This window comes from Pongo pygmaeus, chromosome 2 (assembly GCF_028885625.2).
Source record: "Pongo pygmaeus isolate AG05252 chromosome 2, NHGRI_mPonPyg2-v2.0_pri, whole genome shotgun sequence".
In the NCBI taxonomy this organism is placed as follows: Eukaryota; Metazoa; Chordata; class Mammalia; order Primates; family Hominidae; genus Pongo; species Pongo pygmaeus.
In genome coordinates, this window is record NC_085930.1 from 7,736,901 (window position 1) to 7,746,836 (window position 9,936).

General features: G+C 36.8%; 1 pseudogene; it reads left to right on the forward strand.

Moving 5' to 3' along the window:
• The first annotated feature begins 268 nt into the window (after window positions 1–268).
• On the forward strand, window positions 269–1,570 carry LOC129033581 (26S proteasome regulatory subunit 4-like; annotated as a pseudogene).
• Window positions 1,571–9,936: the final 8,366 nt, after the last annotated feature.

A 9,936-nucleotide genomic window follows, 5' to 3' on the forward strand; every position in this document is an offset into this window, starting at 1 on the left:
TGCTTTCACATCTTGACTATTGCGAATAGCATGGCCATAAGCATGGGAGTGAAGACATCTCTTTGGCATACTGATTTCCTTTTTTTGGATATATACCCAATAATGGGATTATTGAATCATACGGTAACTCTATTTTTAATTTTTTGGGGAGCATCCACACTGCTTTCATAATGACTGTACTAATTTACATTGCCACCAACAGTGTATAAGAATTCTCCTTTTGGGTGGAGGTACTTCTGGCAGCAGAAACTCGAGTTGCCAAGGCAAGATGGGTCAAAGTCAGAGTGGTGGTTATGGTCCTAGAGGTGGCAAGAAGGATGACAAGAACAAGAAAAAGAAATATGAACCTCTTGTACCACTTACAGTGGGGGAAAAGAAGGAGAAAACAAAGAGACCAGATGCTGCCAGCAAACTGCCACTGGTGATACCTCACACTCAATGCCAGTTAAAATTATTGAAATTGGTGAGAATGAAAGACTCTATTCTCATGGAGGAAGAAGCCATTAGAAATCAGGAACAGACAAAACCGTTAGAAGAAAAGCATTAGGAGGAATGACCTGAAGGGGACCACTGTGACACTAGAAACCTTGGAAGAGATCATTGATGGCAGTCACACCATTGTGTCTAGATATGTGGGGTCAGAACACTATATCAGCTTTCTTTTATTTGTAGACGAGGATCTGCTGGAACTGGCTTCTTGGTCCTGCTCAACCGCAAGTTGAATGCCATGATAAGGGTGCTGATGAATGACACAGATTTCCTAGTCACAGTGATGAAGGTGGAAATGGTCCCCAGGAGACCTATGCCAGTATTGTGGGTGGACAACCAAATCCAGGAAATTAAGTAAGAGATCTGTGGAGCTTCCTCTCACTCATCCTGAATATTATGAAGAGATGGGTTTAAAGCCAGATAAGGGGGTCATTCTCTATGGTCCATATGCCACAGTAAAACCTAGTTAGCCAAAGCAGTAGCATGTCAAACCTCAGCCACTTTCTTGAGGGTGGTTGGTTCTGAACTTATTCAGAAGTACCTTGGTGATGGGCCCAAACTCACATGGGAATTGTTTTGAGCTGCTGAAGAATATGCACCTTTCATCATGTTTATTGATGAAATTGATGCCATTGGAAAAAAATATGACTCAAATTTTGGTGGTGAGAGAGAAATTTAGTGAACAATGTTGGAACTGTTGAACCAGTTGTATGGATCTGATTCAAGGGGAGATATTAAAGTTATCACAGCTACAAACCAAATAGAAACTTCGGATCCAACACTTACCAGGCCAGGCTGCATTGACAGGAAGATTGAGTTCCCCCTGCCTGATAAAATGATGAAAAGTACATTTTTCAGATTCACACGAACAACATGACTTTGGCCAGTGATGTAACCCTGGACAACTTGATTACTGCTAAAGATGACCTCTCTGGTGCTGACATCAAGGCAATCTGTACCGAAGGTGATCTGATGACCTTAAGAGAATGTAGAATGAAAGTAACAAATGAAGACTTCAAAAAATCATAAGAAAATATTCCTTATAAAAAATAGGGGCACCCCTGAGGGGCTATATCTCTAGTAAACCACAGTTGCCATCAGAAAAATAGTTGGGAGATATCCTGACCCCTAAAAGGGATGAGGTTGGAGAAGTTGCTCAAAGGAATCCATTTTCCAATTGATTTTTATTAGCAAAACACCCTGTGTGTCTTTCGGAGTATGATGTACAAAATGCCCACTGGGCAGCCTTCATCTGTTGCTCACTGTATAGCCCCCTGCTTCCCAATAAAGTGTGCTCTTACACACACACACACACACACACACACAGTTTCCCTTTGTCCAAATCCTAGTTAGCATTTGTTATTTTTTGTCTTTTTGATAGTAGACATTCTGACTAAGGTGAGATGATGTTTTGTTGTGGCTTTGATTTGCATTTCCCTGACCATTAGTACTGTTGAGCATTTGTTTATATACCTGTTGGTCATTTGTATGTCTTCTTTTAGGAAATATCTATTCAGATCTTTTGTGTATTTTTATATCAGAGTATTTGATTTTTTGCTATTGAGTTTTTTAGTTTCTTATATATTCTGAATTTTAAATCCTTGTCAGATGCCTAGTTTGCAAATATTATCTCCCATTCTATAGGTTGTCTCCTCACTCTACTGATTGTTTTCTTTGTTGTGTAGAAGATTGTTAGTTTGATTTAATCCCATTAGTCTATTTTTGCTTTTGTTATGTGGTCTTTTGAGATCTAAGTAAAAAAATTTTTGCTCAAATTTCAAGGAGCATTTCCCCTATGTTTTCTTCTTGTAGTTTCATAGTTTTACTTCTGACATTTAAGTCATTAATCTACCTTGAGTTGATTTTTGTATACAGTGAGAGGTAGAGGTCTCGTTTCTTTCTTCTGCAAATAATTATTCAGTTTTCCCAACATCATTTATTGAAGAGACTGTTCTTTCCTCAATGTGTGTTCTTGGCACCTTTTTTGAAAATCAATTGGCTATAAATGCATGGAATTATTTTTGGATTCTCTATTCTATTCCATTGGTCTATGCATCTGTTTTTGTGCCAGTAGCATGCTGTTTTGGTTACTATAGCTTTGTAGTATATTTTAAAGTCAGGTAGTATGATGTCTCTAACTTTATTTTTTTTGCTCAAGATTATTTTTGCTATCTGGGGTATTTTGCATTTTATATACATTTTAAGATTGTTTTTTCTATTTCTGTAAAGAATGCCATTGGTATTTTGATAGGGATTGTATTGACTCTGTAGATTGTTTTGGGTAATATGGACATTTTGGCAATATTAATTATTTCAGTCCATGAACATGGGATATCTTACCATTTATTTGTATTCTCTTCAATTTGTTTTATCAATGTCTCATAGTTTTTGTTGTAGAGCTCTTTCACTTCCTTGGTTATGTTTATTTCTAGGTATTTTATCTTATTTTTTATACTATTTTAAATGAATTTTAATTTTTTTCAAATAGTACTATTATTGGTGTATTGAAATACTACTGATTTTTGTGTATTGATTTCATATCCTGCAACTTAATTCATGTATTAGTTCTCACAGCTTTTTGGTGGAGTCTTCAGGGTGTTTTATATATATGATTATGCCATCTGCAAACAGAGACAATTTTACTTGCATAAATTCAGTGATGTGCTGATGGTTTAAAATAAGATAATAACAATAGAAATATTTGGTCATATTAAGTTGATTAAAATGTAGAGGAAAGAACTCAGATTCAGGGAGGTAAAAGCAAGTCTCTTTCCACAATGAACTCTCTATAAAATTAATTACACATCAACTATAAATCTTTTTGGACTACTAATTACAGACTATGCTTAACCTATTGAAAGGATAAAAGTGTGCCTAATGTAGGAAGTAATCATTTGCATATCAATGTATAATTATTAAATGCCATTTACTAAATATTTAAAATATAGGTTTAATTGAAAATGTAGTTAGAGCTAATTTTATACAGAAAAAATGTAATAAAATTTGTAATTTATCCTAAAGGACATGGTTAGAGTAATGATTTTATTTTCCCAAGTGTCAATTTGAACAATAATTATTTAAGCCCAGATGTAGCCCAGTAGTGAAACAGGAAAGGCTCCCTTGTCCCCCTCGCAGGGTGTGTGATGGGGTGTGGCTTGCTTTTTTAGTGCCCTGCTGCTTAAACCTCTAGAAGAGCATACAGATGGGCAGGCTGTGGGGCTCTGACCCAATGGCAGTGACTAGGGGTGAATGTTTACAACTGAAGCCCCAGGAGGCATGTGCTACAGGGTACTCTTTTAGTTTACAGCGTATAGGCAGCTTGTGTTAACCAGCTCAATTAGACCCTCTACCTTGTCTCAACAACAGAGGGCTTTCTGTATCCTGGGTTTTTGCCTTGGCGTACGGGAAGAATAGGATGACATGTGCACTTGGAGAATGAGTGCAAAGTTTAACTGAGTGGAAGTAGCTCTCTGCTGATTGGGGAGCCAGAAGGGAGATAATTTCCCCTGGAGTTGGGCCGCTCAGTGGCCCCAGGTCTCCTCCAACTGCCCTCGCCAAACGGCCTCGTTCCGTGGATTATGGCCTGCCAGCCTGCTGGTGCCTGTTGGCATGCTCTTTTGCCAGCATGCTCTTGATGACCAGCAGTTGTGTCTTCTTCTGCCAATGTGTTTTTCACGACATTCAGCTGCTTGTGTGTTTGCCCGCTAGGGTCTCAGGATTTTATAGGCACAGGATGGGGGTGTGGCAGGCCAGAGTGGTCTTGGGAAAGGCAACATTTGGGCATGAAGGCAGGAGTGACTGTCCTTGTCTCGGTCTGCGGGGGTGGAGCCCTAGCCAGGGACTACACCCTTCCTCTACCCAGCACTTCCCTTCCCCCTTTCTGTGTCATTTTAAGGGACTACAGTCTTCCATTCCCAGCACTCCTTTTATCAGCAGGTTGGATACAAACTGCTTGAAATGTAAAGGTGTTAGTTTAGAACATTTTTACCTTTCCCAAATGTCCTTTCCGCTGCTGTGGATTTTAACTCATTTTCTCTTGAGAGAAACTGACATAATTATAAGTTTCTTAAAATATAAAATTGGGTGTAGGGTATTCTTTTCATGAATGTTTTTGGATAGGTAAATATTCCATTTTCCCCAATCCTATTCGGGGGGGAATGTTCCGTGAATGCAATGGAAGCATTTGCAGTAACTATGCATATTAGAGATCATTAGTTTATATAGTTTTTACTTTACTAGTTAATAGAAACCATTAAGAAGCATTCTTTGCTGATGATTTAGTAGGATTAATAATGCATTTAAGTGAAAAAAAGTTTTAGAACTTTAAAAAGTCATCATTTGTTTTCCAGTTAGTATTGCTGCCTAACACATTGCTCTAAAATGTAGCCTCTTAAAACAGCAACTTTATTTTGCTCACAGACTCAGTGGTCAGTAGTTCGAACAGAGTACAACAGGAAAGGCTTGACTTTGCCTTACATTGTTGGGTCTGGGGAGACTCAAAGTCTAAGAATGAATGTATGAGCACAAATGGAATCGTCTAAAGACTTGCTTATTTTCTTGTCTGGCACCTGGTCTGGGATGACTGGAAGTCTAGTACTACTTTGCGGAGCACATGGATATATTCTTTTTTCATAGCTTGTTTTTCTCACAGCTGGGTGGTGTTGTAAATGCAAAAACTGGTATGAGCCAGCCTTGGGAAGGAACACAGTATCACTTCTACCCAATTCTATTTGTCAAAGCATCACAAATCTTTCCAGATTGTTATTAGTCATTGTCATTATAAGAGAAAAGAGAGAGGAAATAGATTATAGAGACATCTCATTATGCTGTGTGTTTCAGCCTTGTTCTTCTAAAACAGAGCTTCTCAAAGAGTAACCCACAGACTGTTAGCTGATTGATAAAGTTTTTTATCAGTCCACAATGTGATAAGGAACTTATACAAGAATGTAAGTCAACTATGAAACTGAGCACCCTATTTATTTCAGTAGATTTTTTTTATGGTAAGAATTTCTCAATGAAAGAAGCAGTGTATTGATTTCCATTGTGAAACTGATTGTGAAGCAACACTTGGAATAGCAGAAAAAGAAACCAGAATTTGAAGCAAGGATAAAATTTTTATTCTTTATTTGGGAAGAATACCCCCACTGCAGTAAGGATAAGGATAAAAGGAAAGTGAGGCAAAAAAAAAAAAAAAAAAAAAGTATTAAAAAGCAACGTAATGTGATGCATTACCACATTTGTCATGGTTTCACAAGGATCCCCAGAGGGACCCAGCAAGTGACTCAGCAGGCATGCTTACTTGGCCCACAGTACTTTCCAGGGGGTACAAGGAAGTAATGTCCATTAATATGGCCCACTAAAATAAGAGTGAAAAGATTTACGTTCCTAGGCTGTTCCCATCTTGCATTGAACAAAGGTTAGCCCACAGAGCCTGAACTTTGATCAATGCAAGATGGGAAGAGCCTAGGAACATAAATTCTCCCTGACCCTTCCATCTTGCTTTACTGACTCTCTTGATGGCCATGCAGGAAACCCCAAAATGTTTGTGTCCAAACCAGCTTGTGTGTACATGTGCTTGTTTGGACATCTGTATATGCATGCATCTGCGTCTGCATTTGAGTACATTAAATAATTGTTACCTGCTAAAAATCAGAATTCAGAGAGTAAATTATTCTATCACATCTAAAATATCATTAAAATTATTTATGGTTGTAGTTGATAATTGTATGCATATTATAACAGTGAAAATATATTTTATAAATATTTATTGAAATGTAATTTGTGAATATACTAGGAAGAATATTTGGAGAAATGGCCTTTAACATCATTACTAATCCTCTCAGAATTTCTCCATATCAGTAAAAGGCAAAATTTTGAGTAAAATATATTATAGTTTAACTCAAATTTGACTTGAGTACACTGTTGGTGTTCCATCGAGATCCACCTTAGAGGACTGGAATACTCATCCTCCAGCTCTTGAGAGTGTTGGCACAAAAGACTCATAGCTGCTGCCTTTTATAGATGATTGCTCTTGAAAAAATGGGAGCTTCTTTGCCCAGGAGGTTACATGCCTTTCCACAGAACCAATGACTGATGTAGAAATAGAGAAGGCAGGCCCCTTGCCGCAGGATGGGGCCAACTCTGCCACAATTTATGCTCCAGAGGCCCCCATGGGATCTTCCCCTACTGTATCTGCTTCCTTCACTCCCTATCTCATGACAACACTGCCACCATGAATGACATGTGCTCAAATTGTTGTCTCATATTCCATTTCTAGGAAAATCAACCTAAGACAGGTACTTGGAAGAAGTGATTGATGACCTTTTGAAAGAGGAATCATCAGAAATCATTTATTGACTAGCTACTGAGAAGTGAATTGATATCAGCATAACGCTGAAGTTTAAAGTTTTGGCATCAAGAGATTGTTTATGAGACTTCTATGGATAGACACATTAGGAGAGGAAGTAGACGACAATTTTAAGCATGTTTCATTGGAGGTAATAATGAGGCACCAAATGAAAAAGATTGAACAAAATAATTAGCATTTAGATTTCTAGAACCACAGTTTAAATAGGCCTGAGAGCCATAAGTAAGGAAATAATGTTGTAGAGATAATAATGCACAATTGCTAAGAAGAAAAATCTTAAAGAAAGAATAAAGGACAAATGAATGTTTTTATTGGAGGAATTCTTGTGACATCCATTCTGTCCTCCTTGAGTATTATTTGAACTATTGTATTGAAAATCAATGGACTTATATAAACTTCTCTTTCTATTTTTTTTTCTTTTTATTATTATTATTATTATTATTATACTTTAGGCTCTATGGTACATGTGCGCAACGTGCAGGTAAGTTACATATGTATACATGTGCCATGCTGGTGCGCTGCACCCAACTTCTCTTTCTATTGTAAAATACATTTGAGTTTATTTTAAGTTTGAGTCTACTTTCTCTTTGTAAACTAAACTTGAATTTAGCATTTAAATCTATGTAACACCACGGGGCTGGGCCCTCTATTGTTCATTGAGCCTTAAAATATCTAAAACAGAAGATTTAAGTTTTAAAATATTTATGATAAGTTGTTCAATTTCAGCTTACCACTTAATATGGTATTCCAGTGGTGAGTACAACTGCTGGTAAGAAAACACTATTGTATTTATATGAAATCCTTATTTGATTTTATAATAAATACACGAAAGCCAATGAGTAATTAGATATTCATTGATAATTACTGTCAGATAACTAAGAAGAAGAGAAATCTGAATTCAGAAAAATTCAAATCTAAAACCTTCATATTTTCCTTATATTTTGTTGACTCTTACTGTTTGTTAGTCAGCCAGGAAAAGCTTCCCAGTAGAATAAAAAGTCTTTAAGTAAACAATTTACATAAAATTCCTCTCTCTGTCTCTCTAGTATTTAAAGAAAATCAGGCACAAGTTGTTACAGTTGTTTTTTTCTGAGGACTAAGAAGGCAGAGCAGCAGTTAGATGAGAGGATATATAATGATCTCTTGGACCAGAAAAAATTCTTAAAAGGAAATGTGATATAGTGAAGGTATATAGGTTCTATTTTTCCAGAATCATCATGTCTGATCACATAACAAATAAAATAACAAGCAAAAATTTTAACTTTAGAATAAAATATATTCTGGAATCATAATATATATGCCATCAAAAATCTCATCTTCTCTCAGAGAAATAGACCTGGAAGGAGAAAAATGTTCAATATAAGTCCTGCAAACTAACCTGAGCATTGGCTTCTTTACCTTAGCTTACTGGGAAAAAGATATCAACAAGTTGGCACCACTGTGTCTTTTCCCTTGAGAGGCATTTTGCCTTTTATTATGCTTCCCTACTTTCCTCAACCAAAAAGAATTTTTGGATTACATGTACATGAAGGAAGACTTTTAACAAAGAAGAATTCACATGCCAAAAGAAACTAATATCTCACTATCAGTAAATAATAACAAATAGATTGTCAATTTATTATAGTCCAAATCATGAGTAAACATTCGCTTGGGTTGTGAATACAACTTTTGTTATGCATTGTTTCTCTGTATATTAAAAAATTTACTTGTTCATGGTTAAAATAAGAAATCTAGTAAATAGTTTGAATAGCATCTTTTAAATACTCTTTTAGACTAAATGTAATTGTGTGCTTAGCACATTCTGAACTTAGTTAAATATTGCGTATATGAATACATATATACATTTCATTTTTCTTTTCTTTTTGAGACAAGGTCTCACTCTGTCTCCTGGGCTGGAGTGCAGTGGCATAATCTTGACTCACTGCAGCCTCTACTCCCCAGGCTCAGGTTATTCTCTCACTTCAGCCTCCCCAACAACTGGGACTACAAGTACGTGCCACCATGCCTGGCTAATTTTTGTATTTTTAGTAGAGACAGGGTTTCGTCACATTGCCCAGGCTAGTCTCGAACTCCTGACGTCAAGTGATCCGCTCACCTCGGCCTCGCAGCGTGCTGGGATTACAGGCATGAGACACTGCCCTGACCCCATTTCAGTTTTTTTTTTTAATACACATGAATTACTGTATTTTATTTAAAATGACATTTAGCATTGACTTTCAAATGCGCTCTCTGAAGAACCAATTATTCTTATTTATCACTTTCCCTAATTTGATTGCTATCCCTATATTGCTATCCCTAATTTGATTGATAAATATGAAAAATATTTCACATATGACATAAAAATCAAATTATTGTATATCAACATTCATGACAGTTCTACTTTTTAAGAATGTTTTAAAAACCTAATTTTTGAGGCATGTGTAATATAGCAATGATTAGGCAGAAATAAATACTGAAACAGACTTTTTATTGCTAAATGCAGTAAAGTAAATAGAACGGAAATCAAAGGCTTTCTACATATTAGAAACTGCTTTACAGTGTTCAAACTGGTGTTTATTAGGTTTACTAAAATACAAAACAAAAAAGCAAAACTGTCATCTGAGAAATAGCGTAGGAATAATAGGAAGTTTTCTGAACTAAATGCGAGGAATCACTTTTCTATTTGCAATCTGTTTGTTTGTTTTTGAGACAGATTGTCACTCTGTCACCCAGGCTAGAGTGCAGTGGCTCAATCTTGGCTCACTGCAACCTCCACATCCCGGGTTCAAGCAATTCTCGTGCCTCAGCCTCCTGAGTAGCTGAGATTAAAGGCACATGCCACCTTGCCTGGCTAATTTTTGTATTTTTAGTAGAGACAGGGTTTCACCATGTTGGCCAGGCGGGTCTCAAACTCCTGACCTCAAGTGATCTGCCCAACTCAGCCTTCCAAAGTGCTGGGATTACAGATGCGAGCCACCGAACCTGGCCTCTATTTGCAATTTTAACTAGCCATGTATCCCGAGGTAAGTCACAGTGCCTCTGAATTTAATTATTTATAAAAATCAAGGGGTTGGACAAGATAAGATCCCACAGACACTTTC